This window comes from Equus quagga, chromosome 16 (assembly GCF_021613505.1).
Source record: "Equus quagga isolate Etosha38 chromosome 16, UCLA_HA_Equagga_1.0, whole genome shotgun sequence".
NCBI lineage: Eukaryota > Metazoa > Chordata > Mammalia > Perissodactyla > Equidae > Equus > Equus quagga.
The window spans coordinates 19488123-19504221 of record NC_060282.1 but is presented as its reverse complement, the minus strand read 5'-3'; positions in this window follow the sequence as shown (position 1 = coordinate 19504221).

The following is a 16099-nucleotide window of genomic DNA, read 5'->3' as shown; positions in this document are numbered from 1 at the left end:
AAAAAGAAAAAGGAATATTTTTTATTAAAATAAAATAATTTTATAATATTTGTCCAAGTGACATAGCATTTATTTTGACTTTAATATATTACAAAGTGAAAGCAAATTAAGCATGTACTCATTTTTATAAATTAACCTGGCAAAATATTATTACAATGAATACTAGGAGCTTAAAAAGTGCCTGTCAAAACAGCCTGCTTATGAGTTAAGACTTCTATCTAGAATTAAAATGTTTAGGCAATATGGTAACTATTTTAGGCTATTTAGTACTTTCTAATACATTAGAGCCACAAATGAATAAATATACTCTCCAAAAGTGTGCTGAAAGTACCAATTTACATTCAGGTAAACATTTTAAATCACAGACTTCTCCCCCTTCTGAGTGTGGTTAAATTTTTATCACTTGTAGTATATTTTGAACTAGTAAATAAATTTTAATAATATTTTATATTTATTCAATCACCAATCCCCATCACTAATGCGGTTCAACAGTTTACTTGCACCTGCTGTCGCTGGGTAGGCACATGCTGAGCCAGTCTGGGTAGCGTGCATGCAGTCTCTGATGTCTAAAGGCATCACAGACCTGTTATTGCTCAATCTTGGTGGCTGAACTTGTCCCTCTAAGGAGTTGGAGGATGCCAACTGCTCCAGGGTTGCATAACTATTTAGCATGCCAGGGTCTCCCTAGTTACAGGAATTAAACAGACAAATTGCTCCAACTAAGAATAGCCATGCAACACCACCCTTTTGTTCCCTTCTTCCTTTCTGACTTGGTTATCTGATGACATGAAACTGGGAGGTGCAGCATTCACGCTGTGATCTTGGGTTGGTAAGCTTGAGGACAAAGTCCACCGTGCTGAGAATGGCAAAGCAAAGAGATGGTAGGAACCTGGGTCCTTGAAGATGTTTTTGAACCACTGAATAACTGATCCTGTATACTGTATTGGCCATGTAGCTACACAAAATCACAATTTCTTCAATGTCTGTGTCATTTTTATTTGTGACATTTTATTTGTCACTCAATGTCTGGGTCTTCTCTTATTTGGACAGAGTTTGGAAACATCTCATAAATTACTATGCATATTACCAGCCCTGATGGCCTAGTGGTTAAAGCTCAGTGCACTCTGCTTTGGAGGCCTGGGTTTGGTTCCCAGGCAGGGAATGACACCACTCGTCTGTCAGCCATGCTGTGGTGGCAGCTCACATTGAAGAACTAGAAGGACTTAAAACTACAATATACAACTATGTACTGGGGCTTTGAGGAAGGAAAAAAAAAGAGAGAGAGGAAGATTGGCAACAGATGTTAGCTCATGGCAGATCTTTCCCAGGAAAAAAATAAGTTAAAACTTAATTAAAAAAATTACTATGCATTATACAAACCATTGTATGTATGTGTGTATACCTATATATGTATATCTATATCACACTAAATATATACATATTTAAATAATATATATGTAAATGTGTATATTTAGTATTAAAGCTTTTTGGAATAACATTTGTGTGTGTGTGTGAGGAAGATTTGCTCTGAGCCAACATCTGTTGCCAATCCTCCTCTCTCTCTTTTTTTTTCCCTTGAGGAAGATTAGCCTTGAGCTAACATCTGTGCCAGTCTTCCTCTACTTTATATGTGGGATGCCTCCACAGCATGGCTGATGAGTGGAGTAGGTCTGCACCTGGAATCTGAATGCACAAACCTGGGCCACTGAAGCAGAGTGGAACTTTAACCACTCGGGCATGGGACCAGCCCCTGGAATAACATATTTAGCATATGGAGGTATATGTTTTCCCAATCTTGCCTCAAATAATTAAAAGAAAATTGGAAAACTGCAGTATAACCCCACCTTCTCATCTTTAGGGCAGTAGTAATTTCCTGTCCCCAAAGCTAAATACTTTCATGGAAGTAGATTGTGTTTGGTAAAGGAAAGGTCCACTGATGGTTCTGTCTTAATAGACTGTATAAATCCAGGGAGGAAATTCTATCACAGAGGCCAGTTGTTGACTGATTAGCAAGTGGTAACATCACTGTGTGAAGAAAGGGGCGGGTTGTTTTATGCAGATCCCCAAGGCCTAAATCTTCTGGCATCACTAACTGCTGGTGCTCCTCCTTCAAATATTAGCTTTAACTTTCAGAAGGTTGATACTCCCAGTGGGTGAGCATTGACGTACAGCTAAAATGGTGTGTGAGGTCAGTAATGCATTTTTAATCATGTTGGGATTTAACTTCAAAGCGAAAGACTCAATTAGGCGGATTAAAGGTAACTAAAGCATGACTTATGTCATCTTTCTTTACACTCCTCTAATATAAGCAGAGTCGTTCTTATGTCAGGCTCTTTAAAAATCCTCTCAGGGAAATATTCATCAATTCTTCAGTTATTTATCAGACATTTGTTGGGCAGAATGCTGGATCCTTTAAACGAGACAGTCATGAGACCTGGAGCCGGTCCTCAGGGAGGTCACAAACAGCCCACCAGGGAAGATAGAGAATAAGGAAAATAATAATACGAGAAGAGGAATGACAAAGGTCTCAGGACTAGAGCAAATAAGAGAAGACGATGTTTCAAATCTAGGGGTATCTATTTGAGGGAATTAAGAAAGGTTTGTGCAGGAAGTGACTCTGAGGTGGGTCATGAAGGAATGACTGAATTTAAACCCAAAGAGTCACAAGCACAGAGCATTTTAGAATCACAACACAATTAAGAACAAGGGGTTCATGTTGGAACCAACATGGGTTTGCAACCTGGCTTTGCTATTAGTAACTGGACTTACTTCTGGAAACGAGTTAATCACTTTGAATCTGTTTTTTCATCTTTAAAATGCGTATAGTAATATTCACCTGATAGACTTATTAAAAGAATTAAATTCTATGGCCATGTAAAGGTACTAGTGTCTGACCTAGATTTTATCTAAAATATATTAACTATCATTACTATATGCATCCGTTTTCCTGAAAAGGTGACATTTGAGATGGGTTCTTGAAGGAATTGTAGCAAATGGAGAAGTGGGTGAAGGGCATCCCAGATGACTGAGTAACATATTTGATTACCTGGAAAACTCAAGGCACGGGAACAAGGAGTGGTCTTTTGGAGAAGAGTATAAAATGCAGGTGTGACTCCAAGAATGGGGTCTGGGAATACCGAAGTGCTAATCAAGATATCAAAATATAGCTTTGTGGCAGCTAGACTTTGGGTGGTGAACATGATGTAGTCCATACAGAAGTCGAAATATAATGATATACATCTGAAATTTATATAATGTTATAAATTTATGCTACTTCAATAAAAAATAAAATATATATGTATAGCTTTGGTCAGCTGGTTATATTATTCTCCTAGAACCTTAGTGTAAACAATGAGAAAGGAAGAATATGTCAAACTTAACAGTCTGTAACAGTGAGATACAAGAGAACAGCTAGATGTGGCCAACATTACTGGAGCAACCTTCTTATTGTGACTTAATTTTCTAAGGATCTGCAATATGAAAAGAATTCAGAGTTCTATGGACACAAACATTTGAGTCCTGACAGAGAAATTTGTGGATACTATAGGTTGCAAATTAGGTGCTGTACAGCAAATGAGAGGCATGCATGCTGATACCTCCCTCTCCACCCACCACCTCTAGATCCACCCACGGACACATAGATGACATTGTCAAGTATTCCTTGCAGGTTAAGTCTTGCTGAACTTCATTATAGACTTGATATCCTTCTGTAAAGAGCATGCTAGATAGCCACTGGCATTTAGTTGGAGTTGAAACCTAGTTCCATCCCTATTTCAGTCTCTTGTCAGTTTGTTGGACCTAAGAACTGGAAAAATTAAAATTTTTGAACTGTGAAACTGAAGTCCAGGTAAAGAAATGTGGCAGAAAGGGAAGTCAGAGAGATTTGAAGCTTGACTTGATTCATCATTGCCGGGTTTGAAGATAGACATAAGGAGCCATGAGCCAAAGCAGTTAGGTAGCTTCTAGAAGATAGGAATGACCTCCAGCTAACAATCAGAAAGAAAATGAGGAAATCAGTCCTACAACCACATGAAAATGAATTCTTCCAATAATGTGAATGAGTTTAGAAGTGGATTTTTTCACAGCACCTCCAGCAAGGAGCACAGCCCTGCTGATACCTTGGTTATCAGTCTTACGAGACTTGAGCAAAGAACCAGCTGACCCATGCTATGCCCAGAATTTCACCTTCAGAAACTGAATAATAAGTTTTTATTGTTTTAAGCCTCTAAGTGCATGGTAATTTGTTACAGCAGCAATAGAAAACCAATATACAACTAACTGAAACTACGAAATCTGTCCTAATGACCGAGTACCATGAGAAAATACCCGACCCCAGCACCTTCACACCACACCTGGCAAGAGAGCACCCAGTGAACACTCAGCCAGAAAATTTGAGTTACCTTTAGTGCAAAAGAAGGATTAACGTACATGGAAGTTACATTACCAAACTCATGGGGCTGTATAGAAGTTCCTCCTGTAACTGAAGCTTTGTGGCATATGAATACAGATGCAACTTCCTGGTATAAAATTCCCAGCGTCCATGCTGAAGAAATGGGGAGCAGGAAATAAAGGGAGTAGAAAACCTAATTAGAAAGATTAATCATGATAAAACCCACAGTTAGTTTTCTACTCTGTATAGCTGTGGATGAAATGGATACAATGCACGAAACTACAGATAAATCCTCACGTTCATGAAAATTATATAACAGGTGTTTACCAGCCTGAGGATACAAGAGCATAAAGGGTGGAGTGTGGTGGGGAGGGCTAAGAATAATAATTCTATGGTTTATCTCCCCTGGCTGGACGGCTAGGTTGCAAGAATTCCAGCTGGCTACTTCTTGCCCCTCACCTACACTTTCAGCACTTTCTGTACCTGCCAGATCACTGAGGGATGGAGATCAACAGACTTCACCTTGAAGCTGATGTCAAATGCGCTAATATGCACACATTGCCTGGCCTATGCGATGCTGTTATATGATCATCATCATTATCAATCATCTCACCTATTGAGCATTTTCGACATACCAGGCACTGTGTGTACATTATCTCCTTTCATGCTCACAACTATAACCCTATGAGGTAAGTAGTATTACTATTCTATTTTTCAAGTGAAGAAACTGAGGTTTAGACAGGTTAAACAGCTTGCTCGAGGTCTCAAACTAGGAAGTGGTGACTGAACCCTGGAAGTCTGACTTCAGAGTCCACGCTCTTTATTACGTACTGAATTTCCTCCTTGTGCAGGTGCCCCAAATCCTCTAAAGTGCCTTCAAGGGCTGTCTGCTTTGTATGTGAACCTGAGAACCAAGCTTGGAAAGTGGCACAACCATGAGATGCAGGAATGAAAAGTACCTTATGCTCCCATGCTGGTGCTGAATCACTGCCTCCTAACATAGGCTCTTGTCTGTACCAGCAGATGGCCAGCAGCAAAGGTCCAGGTTCCCAGAGCCCCAGGGATCTTTTCCAGATCTGTCCTCTCTCCTCCATTCTGAACTTGGGGCTCTGTCCTGACATCTCCCTTCCATTCCCTCTGCCTGGCTTCCTTCTCCTCTTCAGAGGGAGTGTCTCGGCTTCCTCTGCAGTATTGCCTTGGGATGCTGCCCATAACAGGCTTCTTGGCTCCATGCTCCTTATCCCAAAAACCTTCCCCCTGCTGCTGCCTCACTCAGCCTAGCCCAGCCCCTTGGAACCAGAACTCCTGTCATGTCTTATGTTCCAGGCTCACAGCTTGTTGAGAAGACCATGCGAACGGTCCATGAACCTGCCAAATATTCTCACCACCGTACCCCAACCTCTCACTGCAGTGGTCCTGCTTCCCAGCCTGAAATCTCAGATGAGTTTAATTTATTCTAAAAGTTGGATCCTACAGCAAACACTCCTATTTTAAAACTAGTTCAGTTGCTTTTCCCACTTTGGTGTGTCTCTGGAAATGTATTCACCAAAGTTTCAATGACATCAACTTTCTAAGTTTCTCTCTCTCACTCACACTTCCCTCACCCAGAGGGAGCATTTTCTTTTCTGCAACCATAGTGCATGCTCCGATTGGAATTCCATGGCTCTCAGTCTACAAGACAGCACTTCCTTTTTAACCCAATCTGGGACTTTAAAAACAATCATTTGTTTAAAAAGTAATAAATGCACATGGGGAAAAGTTAAAATAGCATAAAAGAATTTTTAATGAACAACGTACTTTCCACTCCATTTGGCCAAAGAAGCCACTGTTAAGTCTTCTTGCTCTGGCTGTCTAGGTGTATTCCATGCAGATAAAAGGCATAGATACACACACCTATGTGAGTGATATGTGTGTGCACTTGTACATATATATACATATATATCCTTTTGTGTGTTTTAAATAAAGGAAGCATATTATACACAACGTACAACATACAATATACAATATTTTGTGTTTATTCCCTCTGTGATGGAGATATTACCTTATTAGCATATGCAGAAAGCTCTACCTCAATTTTTAACAGCTGTATAATAAAAATTATTTACCTAGCTGTATCTTAGTTTTTTCAATGAAACCCATATTAAGACATTTTCACTGTTTCCTGTTATTTTTTGCTATGGCACTATTTTAATGAATATATATGTATGTATATACACATGTAATGTTTCTACTTAGTCTTCCAATTTCCACTTTTATTCCTTTTATAGTAAATAAATTTATCTAATTATGTTTATTTCTTAATTTGCTTATTTATACTTTGCTTTCCCCACTAACCTGTAATTTCCCTAAAGACAGGGACTTTATTTTTCTTGTTTACTACTGTATCTCTGGCACATAAAATTGTGTCAGAAACACAGGGTATTATTCAATAATTTTGGAATAAATGAATCCATGAAGAAAGGCATTTTCTTGCATATTATTTACAGTATACCTGTAAGATAAAGTCCTCAAAGTAGAGACGAGAATTTAAAACATTTACTGGCATCATCGAATGTCCCTTAAGAGAGGTTGTACCAATGTGTACTTCACCAAGAATGTTTGAAAAGGCTTCTCCAACCCTAGAGGCAGTTGCGTAACTAATACTCTCAGGTCAGGGCCCTTTTCCCCATCCCACAGCTGAGTCCCTTACCTCTAGAAGCTTTCAGACATGTAGACATCCCAGACTGCACTTCAAATCTCTGTTCACGCCTCCGCACAGATGCCCCTGGCCTCCCTTAGGCCTACGGTTGCTCACACTAGTGACATAGTCACCATCAGGACAAGAGACTCAGGGAAGATGGTCATACAGTCCGGAAGCAGGTTCTGGCTTTTGGGGCAGGGAACCCCAGGGTCCCTTATTCCCTGAGCAGGATCCAAAAAGGTGTGTGTGTGTGTAGGGGGTGTGTGTGTGTGTTTGTGTATGTTCTGGGTGGGCATGTCCCCCTGGGTATGCTAGAACAGGGGTCCTGCTTGCCCAAGTCTAATTTCAATACTGCTACTATTCGAAAAAACTGCAATTTGGCCACTTTTATAAGACTGGAGTTGAGCATTTTTCATATATTTGTCCTTCTTTTAAATAAATCACTTAACACCATGCCTTCTTCCCTCGCAGTTCCCAACAAGAAGCAAAATAGAAATGTCCAAAGGAATTGAGAGCATTAGCACAGATGAAGAAAATTTGTTCTTTAATGTAAACAGTACCACACATTTTGAAGCAAGTAAATTCAGGAAAAACAAAAGGATTTAGTGTGCTACATTATAGGCAATTAACATACGGAAACTCTACCCCTGAGAAGGAATACAGATTGAAAATATAAAATGCTGTTATATTCCTGTCAATTGAAGGGCTAAATTACTGGAAAGTTTTGTTGCAAAAGAAATTGCTGTTAAAATTTACGTGATAGTAAGTTCAATTTATGATTAGGAGATAGAGATATAAAAGCGACTATCAAAGCCCTTATATATATTGCATATATATCAATATAAAAAAGGATAAATTCAACATATTACCTAACAATGACATTTTTCATATCTTAAAACATAAATACTGGACAATGCAAAATTAACCTTCATTTACCTTTTCTTGCTTGGTAGAAAGCTTTTACTTTGTTTCCCCAGGTTTCAACGTGATGGTTGTACATTTGCTACACTTCGTAGGAAAAAGCATTCATTCTAAGACTGCAATTCTCAAACTATCTATGATAAAAGGCCAATTGTTTTTCCTTCCTCAATCCATTCTTGACTGACATTTTTATAAAATAGAAAAGAAGGAATCACTAGAAAGATAATATGAAAAATAAAGTCATACATAAAACAAAGAACAACCAAAAAACCAAAGGCCTACATTACAGCTTTAGTTTTATAATCAAATGAAATAGACATGAAATTACTTCTAAGCTGCTGTACAAGTTTCTTACAGCTTATTCTCAATGTCTATTCTTCTCTAGCAGACAGATAACAAACCTTTAGGGATTAGCCCTGGTCCACAGACGACAATAGAGGACTCTTCCAAGGGGCATATTTATTTTCTAGGGCTGGATTCTTTGTCTATATATTCAAGTAATTTCAGACATTTTATGAAGTTTTGACTCTCATCTTTGGTATCCTGTTTAAATCCTTCCTTTCCTCCTAGAAATTCAAAGTCACTTTTGATGGAAAAAAAACTTTGGAGGACTTCGATTTAATCCAGTAGCCAGAATTGAATTGATAAATTTCTTTCACCAATGTTGACTCCTTGCTGGGCATTTCAGAAGCCCACAGAGCACAGTGCCCCAGTCCTGTCAGGCTCCATTCACTCAAACCCCCAACTCCCCGCTCAGCCCCTCACACAGTCCCTCAGAGGTATTTCTAAGGCTCAAGGCTTATTTTAATTTAATTTCCTTTATTTCTCCCAGAGCTGAGTTGCAAAATCCTTACTCCTACTCTCCCATTCTCTATAACTTCGTTTTTCTTTCCCAATATTTGGTTTCTGCTTTTGCTAATGCTCCACAAGAGAAGTAATGTAAGAATTAGTACATGCTGAACACAAAACTCTCCTTGTTGAGGAAGATATAAGCAGATGAAACCTACATATACTAGAGTCGCAAATAAAGGAGAAACTCATGGTTAAAGAAAAGAAAACAAGACTGCCCATAAATCCATCACCGAGAGACAGCCATTGGATACATTCTGGTATATGACTTTCTAATTTAAAATTTTAATTAAAAACATTACTCCTTAGTCACCAAGAGTCTAGTCCATTCTGTCTTAACTATACATTTCCGTTTTCTTTTGTGATTTATTTTATTTTCCTCTGGAAATGTTGCTTTGCCTTTTGTTCAAGAGAAAAAATACTGTTAACACAGCAATGTCTGGATAGCTTACTATTTCTGACATATTTCTTTTGATCAGGGAAACTATAAATTTTAAGACTTGAAAAAATTCATCATAGGCTCAAAAATATTTCAGCTCAATTTATGGAAGATAGATCTTTAATGGACTATAACAAAAATCATATGTTTGAAGAACTTTCCTAAAGTTTTTGGTATTGGCCTCAGGTAAGACTAGGCTTGTCTGCACTGGCTGAATCGCTCCTGGATCTGATGCAATTTGCCAAAACATATGCTTTTAGAAATAGTCAAAAATTGGCTTTTAAGCTCTTTATCAAACATACAGAGCCAGTAGTGAGCTCTCCCTCGAAAAGAAATTCAGTAGGAAGTGCTATGGGGGATCAAAACATCTCTGCTTTGAGCTCAGTTCTGGTGCTGACAATCTGTTGAATTTTAGCACATCACTTAATTTTGGGGCTTCTGACTTGCCATTTGTTAAACAAAGATAGTGAGACCTTTCGGAGAAAGAGAGAAGATCGAAAGAAGAGTTATTGCTGACATTTAAAAGCCGAGTCACCTCCCTGCAATGAAACAGTCACTACTGACTAGTGACTTGAGAACTTAACCTGAGCTTTTTATTGAACATATGCTGTCTGCCGGCTTTGTTCTCAGTGCTTTATAAGAATTAACTCCTGTAAGTCTCAGAACCACATCATGAGACATGTACTATATTCATTCCCATTTTGCATTTGAGCAAACTGAAGCACAGATGGTTTAAATGGCTTGCCTAGCAGCACATGGCTAGGAAGTCAGAGTGCCGGGATTTGAGCTAAGAATAGTCCAGAGTTCACATTCTTAACACTATGCTATGCCTAGTCCTGGAGCTGCCTATGATCTAATTAATACAGGCACCCAGATGTCATTTTTAACTTTGGTTGGCAAGTCTTGGCATCTTTACCTCTTGAATATTTCAAAAATCTATCTCTTGCTTTGAACTTATTCCTACTCCTGCCATTCAGGTCATTCAGTCATACATTAATAAGTAATTGTTCTTTCAGAAGATATTATCAGGCATTTGCTAAATGCTGGGGCTCTCATAGTGAGTAAGGCACATTCCCTGTCATAAGCATGCTTATTATCTTACAAGGAAGACAGCATTGGACACATGTGTACAGAAAAAGAGGTTATTTATGACTGTGACCAGCTTCTCTGTTCAATTACTTCTTATATTCTTTCCTCTAGGTCTTACATTGTTTTAATTAAAATTATATGTAGTCTCTAGTCTCCTATGCATACATCATATTTCATAATTCTGTACCATTGTTCAAGTTGTCCTCTCCACTTGAACCATCTTTTACCTCGTGGCTCATACTAACCTTTCAAGAATCACCTCTTCTAGGAACCCTACTCAGGCACAAGTTAAGATGGCCTAAAAGCAAACTACATTGGGGTGTGTATTCCTTGATGAAGTACTGTGCCCTTTTCATCATTGAATAGAGATGCTGTCTTAGTCTGTCCAGGCTGCTATAGCAAAATACATATAAACAACGGAAATTTATCTATCACGGTTCTGGAGGCTGGGAAGTCCAAGATCAAGGTGCTGGTAGATTCAGTGTCTGATCAGGGCCCACTTCCTGGTTCATAGATAGCATCTTTTCACTGTGTCCTCATATGGTGGAAGAGGAGAGCGATCTCTCTGGGACCTCTTTTATAAGGGCACTAATCCCATTCACAAAGGCTCCACCCTCGTGACCTAATCAGTTTCTAAAGGTCCCACCTCCTAATACCATCACCTTAAGGGTTAAGATTTCAACATATGAATTTTGAGGGTACACAAACATTCAGTCCATAGAAGATGCCAAGGGCAGTACCTGGGTGCCAAGGGCAGTACACTCAGCACATGTTTGTAGAAATGAACCAGAGAAGTTAACATGTTCTATCCTCTCTCCCGAGTCTGTAGTCCCTCCTCCATTTCCCTCACACCTTCCTGCTGGAGGAGGATATTTATAGCTACATCCTAGAGAATGTTCCTAGTGAATAATCAGTGTTCTTTCCAGTCACCTTTCTCAGACACTTGCTGAGTTCTTGTTTCACCCCAGGTTAGGGACCTCAATTCTACAGATCTGGGAAAATTCATGGTTCCGTTAACACCCATAATCTACACATATGAAGATTAGGAAAACAACTATTTACTTTCAACAGGCACAGAGGAAAAACAAAAGCATTGAGTTGATTCTATAACAATATTACATTCTTTTTTTTTAGTCTCAAAAATAGATTAGGAGGGGTTGAACACATAATATAGGATGCAACAATTATATTTTGTTATATTCTAGAACCACGTTTCACATACACTATGAGTGTCTATTTATTCCTTTAAGTATACAGGACATATTCTCTGTGTTCAACATATTTGGGAAGGCCCAAAAACATTATCCAGCAAAGATCATGGCTGAAATACAATTTCTACCAAAAAATGGGATAGAAATTGTGGGTTAGAAAATAAGTTGAAATTACATTTGTAAACTAAGTAATCAACTCCCCAACCCATTTGTCAATTGTTTCCTTTATGGTCACACTCTTATCAATGAGAAAATCAGCATTTTTAAAGTCTAACTTAGGTTTTTAAATATATTATATTTCCTAAAATTGTTCATTGTTGTATAAGCAATAAAAATTCATGTACTGAGTTCTTACTTACATAAAAACCAGTTTAATATTTAAAGCTTAAGGGGAAGAAACATCACTGTGTATTTCTGTCTCCGTCTGTGGAAATGGAAATTGAGAGCATTTTCAGCAAGTTTTAGAAAAGTCTCATAGGAAAAGCTAATAAAACCAAAGAACCAACAGAATTCTGCAGTATTCTTAAAGTTAAGATTGTGAGTTCTGTATTCCTGTTTTAAGACTGAAGTGGTACCTAACCTCCAAAGTACACTGAGAAGGGAATCATTTCCCGAGAAATTGGTCACCTCAATCCTTCTGTACCCTGCAATAAAATGTGGCACAAGCAAATAAGAGTTTATTTACTGCTGCATAAAACTTTGGCTGAACAGGCAAGGAGAGGAAGTCTGCTTTTGATTTCAACCATCTGGAAATATTACAGTTCAAAGCTAAGATCTTTCCAATTTTCTTGTAGGATAAGTGGCGTGTCTTCTCCTTAACTCTACACTCTGTAGGCCAGAGCAGATGTCACAGAAATGATGATCGTCATAGGTACATTTCCCCGTGTAAGTGTATCATGCCTCAAGAACTTTCAAAAGCTTGGGGAAAAAAATATTCATAATGACCCTTTTAAATGTGAAATCCCCACACGTTTTAAATTAGGGACATTATTTGCAAAGTCATCATTGCTCTGTTTTGTAATCCCACATAAATGTAGAACATAGCTCTTTTGCATCTATTTACTCTCAGAGCCATTTTTCTTCTTCAAAATAAATAAGAATCACTTTTTATCCAGAATATCTGGCTAAGGAGATTTGCCCTGAGTTTCGAGATCAGCCCTCTGAAGTACTGTTTGACATTTTGCAGGTCACTTAACCCTTTGGACCTTCTGTTTCTCTGTCTGTAAAATAATACTGGCCACTCACCAAACTCAGCGACATTGAGGCAGCCCTGGACTTGGGGAGCGGGTCAGTGTTTAGGATGAAATTGTCACGTAAATTCCAGGGAGGCAGTGTGGTCTGGTGTAGAGAGAGTTCTATTAATCCTCAGGAGACCAATGGGTTTTGTCCTCAATTCAGAAGCTAAGTGACCTTTGAGAGTCCATCTACTCTTAGAGCCTCAGCTATTTGACAGGACAGTGCCCACCTCAATAACTACTCAACTGTGTTTCACTCTCTTATTTGTCTTGCTTATTTTGGTTTCATTTTTTCCCTCCTATATTCTTAATATCTTCCATTCATTTTCTTTTTCTAACAAATTTGAATTTATTTATCTATTGTTTTGCTTAGAAAATATAAAAATTGTTGTAAGATCCCAGAGCTCTTCTTGGGAAAAGTCATCCGGAAATAATAAACATAAATAACAATAAGTACTGGAAAAGTTCCCCAGACAGACGAAGTCCTTTTGCTATTTCCAAGCAATAGATCAAAATGAAGCCAAGTTACTCAATTTCTCCCTGTTGTTGGTCTTCAATCTATTCTGACCTTGGAGGAAAAGGCACTATTTAATTCTCCATGCCATTTTAATCATAAATTAAGATGAACAGAATTTTGCGTTGAGAATTGAGAAATGAATTTTACTCAAGAGATAATGGACAGAGCTCATCCAATAAAAATTTAGAAATAAACAGCAGCCAAGACACTCAAAGTAAGATAGGCAGGTAAGTCACAACTCACTAAAGTTAACTCAAAGAGGCAATTCTAATTCACATTATCTTTACTTGTGATTAGGAGCAATATTACTTAAAATAAGAGGACTTCTGGACAATACTTAACAATTCTATGTATTATTTGATGATTTGAGGTTTTCATGATATTTGCTGTTCAGGGACAGATCATTTTACAAAAGCTTTGCAGCTCTCACTCTTCCTAAGCCAAAATAATTAGCAATGTGGTTTTCATGATGATAGATATAATACACTTTCAGTTTGTTTCTGCTGGGTGCTTCCCTTTTGTTTCTTAGTACGTTAATTACATTCAGCCCTGGACACCATTTGTAGACTCGCCGAAGTTGAATGGAGTATAGAATAGGCACCTGTGACAATAGCCCCAGGTGGGTGTCAAAGTGCTTAAATGTCCTGCAGCAGAGAGTGTGGTTCATTGGCAGGAGCTTTAGAGAGGCTGTGTTCACTTGGATCCAGTAGTGCTTTTCTTGGAGTGGACCATTGGGTCTTATTTCCGTATTAAGAGAGGAAAAATATAGAAAGAAGACAGAGAAACTGTAGGATGTTTTTAGTTGACATAAAGCAGCACATATTTAAAAATAGAACACAGAAATATACTTGATATTAAAAAAGAAGCAAAAATAGAAAACAAAAGAAAATCCTTTAAAGGGCATACAAGTAAAAGAGTCTTTGCAAAGAATCATAGTACGTAAATCAGGATCGTCCCCAATTAAGAACTTAGTTATGAAAAATTTGCCATGTTTTTCTATTTTGCAGATTCACTCCAAAGTATGAGTAGACACAGACCAGAAATACAAACTGGTCCCAAAGGTGATAAAAGCTGTAAAAATAAGTGGCCAAAAAAAAGAAGCTAAGAAAACAGCATGGATCTAGCATAGTGTGAGAGGAAAAGAGTGAAGAGCTATGAGATGGCCACATTCTTCACATGGGAAACGGACTAGAGAAATTAAAAAATATTCCAAACACCCTGAGGAATAACGGGGGCTGCAAAATAATGGAGGAGGGAAAGAAATGGGAAGGCGGCCAACAACTGATCTGTGAGTGCCTTTGGATGGAGTGAAGATGAGGAGAACGGAGGTACCCCAGCTAACAGGCAGCGCCAACTACCAGGTATGTGAATGAAGCCATCTTGGTTCTCGTAGCCCAATCAATTCAGCCTCTGTCTGATTGCAACTGCCCCAGAAATTCCAGGAAAGACTGGTAGAACCACTCTTCAACCCATAGAATTGTGGGAAAAAAATAAATTGTTGTTGTTCAAAAAGTAGGTCCATCTTTTTGGAGACTGTACACTCCAAACAAAAGAGAGGCAAAAATTGACTTGAACTATGTTATCTCACGCATAAGAAGAGGAATGCTTTTTAAAAAAATTATCATTTTGTTTTATATCTATAGTCAATACTTTTGAGAAAAATACCTATAAATTCCAAATAAAATAATTTGTCACCAAAAACGTTAATTTGCATTCATTCAGAAAGCAAAACGCATTGAATATCAAGGAGTGTAGTGACTTTCTTTTACAACAGTTGCTTAAGCTATGGAAATTCCAAAGACTCAGATTCGGTAAGGAATTTCAAAACCAGGACATAAAGGAATGTATTTTTCCATGAATCCTGGTGGAAGTTCTGAATTTGTTAATGAAACTATCTCCACGTTTTTAAAAGAACTACTGATAGGGAATAATGAACAAATGCTTTCACAACAAATGCTGGGGGGATGGGAGTATGTTATAACTTAGGACATTGATTAATGACTGCGTATCCATACTTCCTTAGATATATACAAATCAGCTATATTTGAGGGATGCATAAGTATGGGTTCCTTGCTATTCATTTAAATTGTTGAGCCCTTTAAGCCAGCTTGAAGAATCATTATTTTCTTTGTGAAATGGAAATTATCGTTCTCATATTACACAAGACTTTTGCCATGACAACATAATAGTCACAGAAAGAAACAAATCCATCTTAAGCTACCATAAAAATATTTAACCTAGTATTACCAAACTCTTACAGTTGCAATGGGCAACAAGAGCTGAAATGATAGTGGGGGAGGGGAGGATCTTCAAGATCAAGACTGGAAGAGCAAGACTGGCCCCCTGAAATCCAAACCCAAGTTTTTCACAGAAGGACCGTTAATAATCAGGGAGTTATCCCAGTTCAAATATAAAATATACCATTTTACCCTTTCCTCCAACTTCTAGTTTTTCATTTTTAATGTCTTTCCATCTTTTCCAGTAGCTCCTTCAGTACATTTAATAGAATGCTTCTTTTTGCATGTTGGTAGCTATAATGCCAGGTCTGTAAAAGCAGGCTTTAAACAAACAAACAAACAAACAAAACCCCTTATTCATTCATTTTTCAAAATTACTCTGGACAAACCCTACCCTAAGCATTGCAACAAACATCTAGATTCGGAAAAGAATAAAATCACCCACGGCAATCAATAGAAACCCTTGGATGCTGAACTTCTTTTCTAATATTGGACCGACTTATGCAATTTGGCACCAGTAAAGAGGACTCG